This window comes from Macrobrachium nipponense, chromosome 39 (assembly GCF_015104395.2).
Source record: "Macrobrachium nipponense isolate FS-2020 chromosome 39, ASM1510439v2, whole genome shotgun sequence".
In the NCBI taxonomy this organism is placed as follows: domain Eukaryota; kingdom Metazoa; phylum Arthropoda; class Malacostraca; order Decapoda; family Palaemonidae; genus Macrobrachium; species Macrobrachium nipponense.
The window spans coordinates 24,138,031-24,150,574 of record NC_061099.1 but is presented as its reverse complement, the minus strand read 5'-3'; the positions used below and the strand labels follow the sequence as shown (position 1 = coordinate 24,150,574).

General features: G+C 35.4%; 1 non-coding gene across 1 annotated transcript; it reads right to left on the bottom strand.

The window, feature by feature from the left end:
• Positions 1 to 1,426: 1,426 nt before the first annotated feature.
• On the bottom strand, positions 1,427 to 1,498 carry Trnaa-ugc (transfer RNA alanine (anticodon UGC)). The gene has a single exon. It is a non-coding gene; the product is annotated as a tRNA-Ala (tRNA).
• Positions 1,499 to 12,544: the final 11,046 nt, after the last annotated feature.

Sequence of the window (12,544 nt, the reverse complement as noted above, 5' to 3'; positions counted from 1 at the left end):
CTAAAAAAACGAATAGGAATTAAATAGAACAGTTTCTCCTCTTTGTTTCAAAATACAGGAAGTTACAGGAAGTTCAATTGACTGTGAGAAATACAGACGGCTGAAGGTTACAGTGAGAGTCTAATGTTATTAATAACGAGAACGATTTGTAGTACTGCTAGGTGCAGTGTAGGTTCTGAGAATGTGTATGAAATTTAGTTTTGGACTTATTTCTCTCAGATTTGTTGGTTGTACATAGGCCCATAGGCATACTCTTGTATATATTTCCTCCTGTGAAATTGACCTATTAAACAATAAATGCGCAACACTATTGCGTAACATATATGCATTTCACATATTCGGCATTTTTCAGAGGGAAGTGATGTTATTTATATAGACTTTTTAAGTAACCTTCACTAAAGCGAGAGAATTTATTTTGCATAAGATATATTGGTCATTTTTCAGAGTAAGTTATTTATGTGGAATTTGTGAGTAACTTGATACGGGAGATCTTATTTTAGCTGGAAGCTTTTGACGCCTTTGATAAGATAGTAATCAGGAATTGATTACCGAGACGTTTATAGACGAGATGTACATTAGTCTTTAGTTGAACAGTCTCTGTTGCGCATCATGCAATTCGGAAGTTGTATTGAGTAATTCCATTAAGTCGTAATGTTACGCATTTAATATTTACGAAGTCAAATTTCACCTTAAGTTATTTTTTTTTGCGTATTAATTCACCCTAAGTGTAATGCATATCACGGATTATTTAAAACGTTATTTTGAAATACGGTATCAGAAATTATTTTATTATATTCAGGTTATCGGATACGTCATCTATTGTTTCTCAGGCTATAACTGCGTAGAGAGAGAGAGAGAGAGAGAGAGAGAGAGAGGAGAGAGAGAGAGAGATCGACTTTCACTGTGAATGGACGTCATTTAAGCTGAACAAAATAAATGAGATGAAATTGTAATCTAATAAAAAAAATGATTCCATTGCGGATGTGATGCCAAGTAAGGTGTAATAATTGCTTATTGCTGATGTTATTTCTCTCTCTCTCTCTCTCTCTCTCTCTCTCTCTGTATGTGTATGTATGTATGTATGTATGTATGTATGTGGCTACTGCTGATGCTGACAATGTGTGTGTGCTTGCTGACATCAGTGAAATCTCTCTCTCTCTCTGTATATGTATGTGCTACTGCTGCTGACAAGTGTGTGCGTGCTGACGTCAATGAAGTCTCTCTCTCTCTAAAAAACTATATATATATTGGTAGATAGTAAAAAAAAATTAACTATTTAAAATCCTTTAAAATTTTCTTTTTCATCATTTTTAGTATTCTTTGGATAACAAGTTCCCATCGAGCTATATAGGAGGCTTTCTTATAGAGTGCACAAACGTAATTTGGTCCAAACCTGAAACTTACTTTTTTTTGGTCCAAAATCTTATGGAGGTGCCGGGGATCGAACCCGGGGCCTCTCACATGCAAAGCGAGCGCTCTACCACTGAGCTACACCCCCTATGAAAATCGCGTATAAACTCATTCAATATCAAACCGTTTTCTTCGTTTTCGTTATATAATTAGAGTTCGTTTGAGTCGTCCAGCTTACTAAGTTGTGTATTTTAGTTGTAATTACAAAAATATAGCGAAGAGGTGAATGCATGTAACGTAGAAAAACTTACCAGGAACCGACAAAATATACAGTCATAAGCTTTTACGTACAAAGTTTCCCCCCCTACCCAACCCTCTCCGTCTACCGTTTAGAAAACGGTCACCAAGGCCATCGCTGAAAACGATCAAGTCATGTACCCTTTGGGCAATTTCTCTCTCTCTCTCTCTCTCTCTCTCTCTCTACTATATCAGTTTCACAAGAGACAGTTGCATAGATGGGGAAGGTATGTTCATAGTGAGAATAAGGCAGAGAGACGTGTCTTTGAATACATGTTATATGGCGTCTCATTGAGCTGAAATATAGAAATTGTTTTTTGGCTAAATGGTAAAAAAAAAATACTTTATTACTTTCAATATTGTAAAGATGCTTTGGGTATCTTCGTGCTTGTGCGTTAATTGTCTATCCTTGTATGATGCAATATCCACTGGTTTAGAATTTAATGTGAATATATCTATAGCTACTGACAATGAAAGTGATTTAGGATCACGGAAAATGAAAGTCAGATTTAGGGAAAGTTATGAGAATTGAGCCCATACCATTCCCCATCTTTTTTTTTCTTTTTTCTGTAGTTCCCACATCATGTAGTCTTGCTAGTTTCTCCTGCTCTCTCTCTCTCTCTCTCTCTCTCTCTCTCTCTCTCTCTCTCTCAGTATTCGTAATAGTAATTTAAAAATTGTTTTATTATCTTTCTCCAAGTCTGGGTAATACTGAAAAATCAGTAAGAATTTACTATATTTGCTAATTTTTCCTGTGTCTCTCTCTCTCTCTCTCTCTCTCTCTCTCTCTCTCTCTCTCTCTCTCTCTCTCTCTCCTTCTGTCTCTGTATTGTGGGAAAATGTTTTATTAGTCTTTTTCCAAGTCTGAGTAATACTGAAAAGTATAACCACTGTTTTGTGCTCCTGCTCTCTCTCTCTCTCTCTCTCTCTACTCTCTCTCATCTCTCTCTCTCTCCTCTCTACTCTCATTCGTAATAGGGATAAAAGATTATTTTATTACAGTTTTTTCCCAACCCTGAATGATATTCAAAATTAGAAGAATTTATCCTTATATTTATTTTATGTTTAAAATTATGCTTGATATTTTCCTTGTAATATCTGAGTATGGCGATTCAACAAGTTAAGTTCAAAATTTGTATTGCTTTATTTATCTGTTTATTTATTTGGTCATCTATTTCTGTATTATACTTTTTATATGACAATATTAAACCTTTCTAAGACTTATAGTCATCCAAGCCTCTCTCTCTCATTCCTTGACATAGGCTTACCATCATTCTTCTATAAATAAATACAATTCTTATTTTTACAATATCCTTCGAACAATGTGAAAATAAATTCGAAACTTACAGTTAGACTCTGACAGAGACAGTCGTGTCCTTCGGACAAACAGAGACTCGGTTTTCGTGGCAATAAAGACTAAAATTAGACTCGAATAAAATATTTTCACCGTTTGTTGTTTTCTCCAAAATTTGCTAAAGCGTTTGCTGTTATATTTATTTCTGTTCAGTTTGTAGAGTTGAGATATGATAGATTTTACCTCAACGTGTCTCTAATTCTGAATATTAATGTAATTTTATGTATCAGTAACGTAAATTCTTTGGTTTAGACAAGTTGTAAATTGGAGTTTTCATAAGTATTCATAGAGTTTCATACATATTGTAAACAAAAACATATACAGGGGGTAGTGCCGTCATGGACCCCATGCGGTTCACTGTAGGCATTACTTAAGGTTCTTTGCAGCGTGCCTTCGGCCCCTAGCTGCAACCACTTTCGTTCCTTTTACTGTACCTCCTTTCATATTCTCTTTCTTCATCTTACTTTCCACTCTCTCCTAATAGCACTCGATTCTTAGTGCAACTGCGATGTTTTCCTCCTCTTACACCTTTCAAACCTTTTACTGTCAATTTCCATTTCAGCGCCGAATGACCTCATAGGTCCCAGTGCTTGGCCCTTGAATATAGAATTTCATAAATTCTATATTCAACTCAACTAAACAGTATACACTTTATGATAAGTATATATAGAATCCTACAGGTGACTTTTTCCCAGATTATGTAATAGTAGTAACCACAATGCGTTCGTACCTCGAATTCTTCACACTTTTTGGATATGCTTATGATATGTTCACAATTCTGAGTTCACACAGATTGAATGAATGGGGGATAGGTCCATTGATTTAGGGAAAGTGAAAGAGGTTTGCAAGTGAAAGTGAGTAATGAATGTGTATATGGGGATTATTCACTGATATTATTTAAGGTTTTATTCATTGCAAAGTTCAAGAAAGCAAATGTTATTTCTCGTTATTTAACATCAGTGAATGAATGAATGAAACGTCAGATATTTAAAATGACATTTTTATTGAGAAAAGGACTCTAATTAGAAAGTGAAAGCCATTTGGAACAGAGAACTTTTACTCTGAAAACAAATGAAAGTGTTCGGATCTGCGCGTAGGTCGAAACTGCATAGCATTGCCCCATTACTATGAAAGCCTGGAAGTTGTTGCCACTAGTTCATCTCTCTCTCTCTCTCTCTCTCTCTCTCTCTCTCTCTCTCTCTCTCTCTCTCTCTCTCTCTCTCCTGCCCATCTCATTTCGTCTCCCTCCCCTTCACTCGATGGGCTTATTAGGCAGAGAGATACTCGAAAGATACTGTACACCCGTTATATGATGCCCACAGGACCCAGTACGACCCAGGGTAAGACTCACACCTGGATTATGCCCCGGAAGTCTTGGCAAAGTAGTCGCGCTTCTCATAGAAGGTTTCACCTGTGGGTTTACCTGAGAATAACCCCACCCCCTTCCCTACCTGGGACCCAGGTATGTGCGTTCACTCTAAAGGGGTTGGTGGTCATCGGTGTGGTTTTTTCCAGCGCCGCGATGTTCTGTATAAAGGGGTCGGGTGGTCATTGATGTCTGAGTGTGTATGTTTTTTTTTTTTTATTCATTGTATATATCTCTTTCTATTGGTGTGGAAATGGAAGAGTCATAGATTTATTTATTCATCTTCATCTTCGTGTACCCAATCAAGGTTCGTTTTGGGCATGTTGGCTGTATGTTTTTACTTGTTTTTACGCCATGTGTGTAACTAATGCATGAGTGTCGTGTGTTTGTGTGTGTGTGTGTAGCGTTTTTTAAAAATGCATACTCAGTCTATATCTGACAGAGCCGTAAACCTCTTTTGTAGATAATCCTTCTCTATTCATTCTTTCCACGGAATTGCTTGTTTGAGCAAAGGCCATTGAGGAGAGAGAGAGGAGAGAGATTTTTTTTGAGACAGAGAGAGAGAGAGAGAGAGAGAGTGTGTGTGTGTGTCTTGATATGGAAGAGTGCAGTAGAAAAGTTTTAAGGCCCAGTGGTTGGAATTTTATCGGTTTCTGGTCGGCTATGTGTAGCCAGAAAAGAATAGCCTTCTTTGCATGAGTTTGAACTTGACACGCACACAAGAAAGACTATGATTGTCGCATTGCATAAGCAACTCCCTAACCCCCTTCAACAATCACCCTCAAGAGAACGTCGGCTCAAAGACCAACTTGTTTGTGTTCCTGTCAGAATGCGGAATGCATTCTGATCGTAAAAGGGAAAGGTTTGAATCCTCATATCCACGTAGACCAGATGATAGATTGGTCCCACTACGTTCGATGCTCAGTGGCATTCGAAGTAGCTTTTGCCCAAATGGGCACTTTGTTAAAATGTCTTTAGGTAATGACTGGATAGGAGTGGAGAGAGGGTCTTCACCCAGCCAGGTAGGTAGGAACGTGAGGGCTCTTGTGGACAGGTGGGAGAGTGAGTATAGGTTCTGGTTTTTTGCCTTGTGTATGAATATTTTTTCTTAGTTGTAGCTGTTGGTGTGATGCTAAGCCCGAGAGTTAAATAGATAGGTAGGTTTGTTAAATGTTAGAGGCAGATGTGCCCCTCTGAGGTTATGACAGAGAGAGAGAGAGAGAGAGAGAGAGAGAGAGAGAGAGAGAGAGATGAGAGAGAGTCAGATTTAAATGGCCGTTATGACATATGTTCAAATACATGATCAAGTTTATCCCGTATGTTCATAGACAGTCACAAGTTAATCCAATGTGTTCATAGACAGTCACCCTTAATGGGCCATCCCCCTTAATAGACGGTCACCCCTTAATAGACAATCCCCTCTAGTAGACAGTCACCCCCTAAATAGACGATATCCCTTAATTGAAACTCGAACTCACAGAACACAATTAAACAATTTCAAAACATATCTTTTAAGAAATATTCTGTCTGGAATATCAACTTTTTATATTTTTTTCTGTAAGGCACGTTAACTCTTTTCTTCACTGAGGATTACTGTGTTAGGGGAGCTGGTAGTGGGGGAGGGGGAGACCACGAGAAGAGTTATGGACGCCATAACGTACCGTTACGAGGTGGGAAAGATAACAGGCAATTTGCGATAAAGATGATAAAGACGCTTTTTGGATTGTAAGTCACGGAGAGATATTGAAAAATCATTCACGATTGGGGGAGTCTCTCTCTCTCTCTCATATGTACTCACGAAACAGCCAAGACTCGATACCTTAGAAGTAAAATATGTTTTGGGGGAAAGGCAATTCTCTCTCCCCACCCCCTCCCCCGTCTCCTCCTGCCATGTAGTAAACATTGGAAAGTGATGCATGATTAGGAAGAGAGAAGTGCTTATTCTCTCTCATAGTCTATACCTTCAGTACATTTCTTGTGTCACTGAGTAAATTAAAGTTATTACTATAGCCCGATTCACTAAGGTAGATTCTTGGGTGAGCCCTATGCTTACGAGACGTTTGTTTGGCGGCCTCTGATTGGCTGGCGTACTGGGAGGTAGGCGGTCGCTCAGTCTCATATTTTCGTCTGCAGCTTAGAAAAGTAGCACAGCTGCAGTTTGTTTATATTCCTCTCCTGTTTGCACAAGATAGGAAGGTAAACGTCCACAAATCTAGATTGTTTTGTATGAATCGTGATCATTTTAGTGCTTGCGCTCTGACAGAGACTAGCACTGCAAAAACCGAATTTAATGCTTGAAAAAATTAATGTGATGGCGAAGTGATTCATGATAGTTCGCTACAATCACTAGCCATGCTAATTTGCTTGCTTTAGCCATATTAAGAATTTTTATGTTAATTTTTAGCCGCAGTTGCAAAATAATCGTAATTTAATTATTTTTCTCAAGAAGTTTTAATTGTTTGTTCAATTTGAGAATGAAACATAAATCGATCGACACATGAGATTGAAAAAGCAGCGAGAAAGAGAGAGAGAGAGAGAGTGGTGACTGACGGAAGCAAACACTTCATCAGATCTGAATCCCGGGTCATGTCCCCTGTGCCAGGTGTTAGTAGTTGTACTAAGTTTTTTCAGACGCCGAACCGCATCATTGTAAGACATATTCATAATTTCCTACTTCCCGTATTACACGCATCTAAAATCTGAAAAGCACCCAGCATATTCAGGGGTGAATTTATTGTATGATAACGCAAGTTTTATTTTATCTTGATCGCATGAATGATGCAGAATCCGATGACAAGTAAAAACAAGTATGTCAAGAATTGATGTTCCTTTCTTCACTTTGACTAGTTGTAATTCCCTTGTGTTTTATCTTATTGATTTCAGGTAATCATGATTTAGTTGTACAATTAATACCGATCTGTGGTATGACCGAAACTTTCCTATCTTGTGCAAAAACGTGAGAAAAATGAAGAAATACAAACATATTGGTAGTTTCTAAGCTGCAGATGAAAATACGAGACACTGAGCGAGCCGCCCACCTCCCTCCCTACCAGCCAATCACAGGCCGCCAAACAAAATACCTTAAAAGAATCAGCAGTTATTTATTACTTTTTTTGTAACCATTTCATGTAATGATAATGTCCACGATTATATTGAATACCTATTTTCCCGTCAAATGAGATATGTCACCTTTATAACACACACACACACACACACAAGCTTGGCATAATGCTTGCTTGGTATGTTTCATATAAGGCACAGGGTATTCAATAAAAGCTTTGCATATATAAAGGGAAACTTAGAGTAAGCCTCCCAAGAGTTACAAGAAGCTATATAGTGCCACCTTACAGGAATGTGAGAGAGTGGGTTGTTGATCATAAATTATTATTAAAAAGAATCAAAAACCTTTAGGTGTAACCCTAATAAAGCTTTAACGCGCTAAATGAACACTCCATTGCTTTGCTCCACGATATATTAGTTTTTTTTTTTTCCCCTTCGTCCAATTAGGGGATTTATGTATTATTTTTTTGTGGTGGTCAGGTGCATGCTATTATAACTCCTCCCTATATCTCTTTATTTTATCTCGACTCTTAGTTGATTTCTAATTATAAAACGAAATTAAGTTTTTTTTTTATTTCGTTCAAATCATATTTTAAGATGCTCCATCGTTGTGTGAACATGTTTTCAAATAGTAGGTTGAATTATATATATATATATATATATATATATATATATATATATATATATATATATATATATATGTGTGTGTGTGTGTGTGTGTGTGTATATCCAAATCTTAGATGACGTAAGATACAGACGGTTTTAAATAGATATAGAACTTATAGAAATGTAAGAAAGCTTTTATTTGCCTTGTCTCTAAACCACGTCATTATAAAACGAAGATTAAGTTTTTTTTTTTTATTACGTTCAAATCAGTATTTTTTAAGATGCTCCTTCGTTGTGATCATGTTTTCAAATAGTTATATATATATATATATATATATATATATATATATATATATATATATATATATATATATACATATATTGTATATAATATACATATATTGTATATAATATACAGACGGTTATTAAATAGATATATGTAGAACTTGTAGAAATGTAAGAAAGCTTTTATTTCCCCTGCCTCTAAAACCACGCCATCATCAAAATTACATTTTCATAAGTTCTGTTATTTTATTCTTCTTCTATCAGGAATTGAAAGAAACGGCAGAATGACAATCCACAAACTGGAGTGTGAGAAGATGTACTTAGGAGAAGAAATCTACAGAATCACTGGGGTCGAGGAAGGATTCTGGTCTGATCAAACTCTGGTGAGTGTTACAATCACTTTTTTTCCTCTTCGTCACTCGGTATTGCAATAATTTCTATTATATTGAAACTTCTTTATTACTTGGTAGTAAGTATAAACGTGATTTCTCTAATATTTAAGCTTTTTCCAGTCTAGGTAAGTAATAGAGAAGTTTTCAATATTTCAGATTCATCGAGAATTTTCAAAATTTATTGTATTTTTATGTATTTGTGTGGGTTACCTTTCTGTATAGGGCAGTTTCATTATCTATATTGCGGTGTTAAATCCCAGTAATAAACTAGAGATAATTAAGAGAGTTTTTGACATCGTGCAGCATAGGCCTACATCCAAATTTTGGGACCGTGGAGTGTATTTGTTCAACATAACATCCACACAGGTTACAAGAAACGTGGAGAAGATATATTTTTATTTTTTTTTTTAATATTTCACGGGATACATACCAAATTTCGTGTCAATATATATATATATATATATATATATATATATATATATATATATATATATGTAGTGATGTATGTATGTATGCATGTATGTATGTATGTATGTATGTATGACATTTTTTTTTTCTTCTTCTTTTAAGTATACCTTAGGTACTAATTATGCTGTTATTTATATACCTTACTGAATTTTGGTGCCCATTTCAAATGCCCACTTTCTTCATAATTCAAAGACTTTGTATTTTTTATAAAACATTGATTTGCGCAGAGTCCAGAATATTTATTGTTCATTTATATTTTAAATTTGTATCATGCGGCGTTTTGCCTAAAAAGAGTAAAAGAGTGTAGAACACTATAGTTAACACTGGAAATAATGACGCGCCGTCACATATTTTTCTCTGAAGCACTTCATGAGGCAATTACCCACCCATTTTATATCATATTTGTAAAGGGTAACTTATACTAATTCTCTATTTACTTATATCTTTCAAGTGCGATAGTACGTAGCTCTTCTAATACAGATTTGTTCAAGTATAGACGGGTTATTATTGATGTTAATCTCACTTTAAGCCAGCACAGGCTCTTGCCTATATTTATCACAGTTATCGCACGTTACCACAATAATTTTAACCATAATTTCGACAAGAATAATGACAGATTTTATGTATTTTTATTGCGTGAGTAATTTCATATTTAATACACACTCACATAATAATATATATATAGATATATATATATATATATATATTCTCCAATACTCGCAAATGCAAATGTTTTTAAAAGTAATCAGTGATTCACCCCCAACTTCTGGTCAGGTAAAAGCACATTACCATGGCATAATTCTCGCCTTAATTCAGCTGCCAAAAATAAAACACACAGATTTTTATGTTGACGTCACAAGAAAAGTCGGTCATCATTGCATAAGTGTAAATTTTGCAGATTTTGTTGGAGTAAAAGAAATTATAATATATATATATATATAGTATATATATATATATATGATATATATATATACATACATACATACATAACAACATTACATACGTACATATGTAACAATACATACATACATACGTACATACATACATACATACATACATACATACATACATACATATATAATATATAATATATATAATATATATATATATATATATATATATAATATATATATATATGGTAAAACAAAACCCAGACTGGACCTTTGGACCGAGCCAATGACTACACGTTTTGGCCACCCTCTGAAAAAGTACTTTAACATGTCCGTGACACCGGAGATGGTCATCAGTCATGAGTTGTTGGTGGTGAGAGGGGCCATCTCGATGTTTGCGGAGTCGCTTGTGTCAACAAACTTCCCATTCCTGTGCTAAATCCGCAGACCACTTGTACCCATAGATGCTGGGGCACTTTCATCACAACAATCGCAAAACACCGACTTCCAACCACTACTTATCCAAGGGAACTACAATTTTTAGTAGAAGAAGAAGCGTGCACTAGATAATTATTTTATTTATAAATAGTTAAACGGCAGTATGAGGTCATGAATTGCATAAGTATTTTTATATATTCTTGATTATTAATTTGAAAATAACGTTGTTGAAAAAGTTACTAGATTCCCGACTCAAATATCAACAGTTTTGCTTGTGAACGGTACCTCCGGCGTTCTTCGCGCTCTTCAATTGTTCATCAGTGTTGCCAATGGTATGTGTTTACCCTCCAAACTGGGTATAAGACTTACACAAAACCTGGGAATAAGTGAAATTAGCGTATCTATTTGTAGTAAATATACATATTACAGCAATTTTTATCATTACTGAATTAATATGACAACTAGAATTCATGGAAAACAGTTTGTAAATGCATCGGCGTATGTGTGAAGCTTCACTAGATTGTCAACGAGGAGTCATTTTGCCATCGTCTGCCCGTAAGTACTTCAGAAATATCTGTAATTTTTCGGGGTTAATTTGGTTGCAAGAAAGGGATAATAGACATGAATTAAAGATTTTGAAGTAAACAAAGTAAAGTTAAAGTATATAATGAGTAAAGTAAACATTAAGGGAAATAAAGCTTTCGCCCCTCATAAACCGTGAATCATGTGCTGCCCGTAACTGTGTTTGTGGAGTGAGTGGCTTAGGAACCAGGAACTGCAGCGTGTTCAAGTGCAATTTGGAGTGGAATTAAGACCAAAATGTGTTATATTACAATCAAATAAGCACTGTGGAGTTTCAGTTGTGATGGCAGTGAGGATAAAACCACCGATTACAAGGTAAAAATGAATTTCAGTTCAAACCATGACCCCACCCCGGGAATAAAAAGATTCATACTTTCACTAATATAGGCAACAAAATGTTTCATTGTTTATGATTACAACTGCAATCTTGAGTAAGATCAATAAACGTTACATATTATGCTAACATTGTTCAAATGAGTGCTGGGAAAGATGGTGGGATTGTCTGTGGTTATGAACAGGCGTGTCACGCGGTTGCCGCCATAATTGGATTTCAAAACTGCCTTGAAAACATATTTTACGAAAAGCTCACATGCTTATTTTAGTTCGTATGGCACTTTCATATATCACATTATGTTGAAGAAACTTCATCTTTTTAAATTGGTATGCGTAAAGTTGTAATTGTATTCGGGTTTCATTTCACCAATTTAAATATCGAGTGAATAAGGCTGAGCCACGTGATGACGATTGATCGACTACAGTGTATAATATATATCACATATATATATATATATATATATATATGTATATATATATATATATGTATATATATATATATATATATTATATATATATATATATATATAGATATATATATATACTATATAATATATATATAGATATATATATATATATATATATATATATTATATATATATATATATATATATATATATATATATATCTATATATCTTTTAAAGGGTGCAGTAATGAATTGCTAATCTCAGCTTTTTCCAGTTAGAGACAGGCCGCTTAGTGACAAGCGTTAGGTTCCTTGAAGAATGCTGAAAATGAAAATCAGCCAGGAATGCAATCTGTGGTTGGCGACGCCTCGGAAATCACATGCTTGGACATGCGGCATCAATGGTTGCTAGGTGCCCCGCAGGCGTGTCTGCATGTGTGTTCGTAGCATATGATATATGGGCTTGATGATAGGTAATGAGGAGAAGAGAGGACACTCTTTGAGTTACTTTGTGACAGTGTGCAGAACACACCTGGAAGAGGTTGAGAAGACCCATCGAATAGGTAACGTAAGATAAGACTTTGAAAAAGTTAACCTTTGAAGTGAAAAGAGAAAGAGAAGTGTGGTGCGTACACATTCATTTTGATTAACTTTCATGTGTGAAGTGGTTGTTAATAAGTATGGTCTCTTTATTTCAGAGTGGGTTCAATGTCACC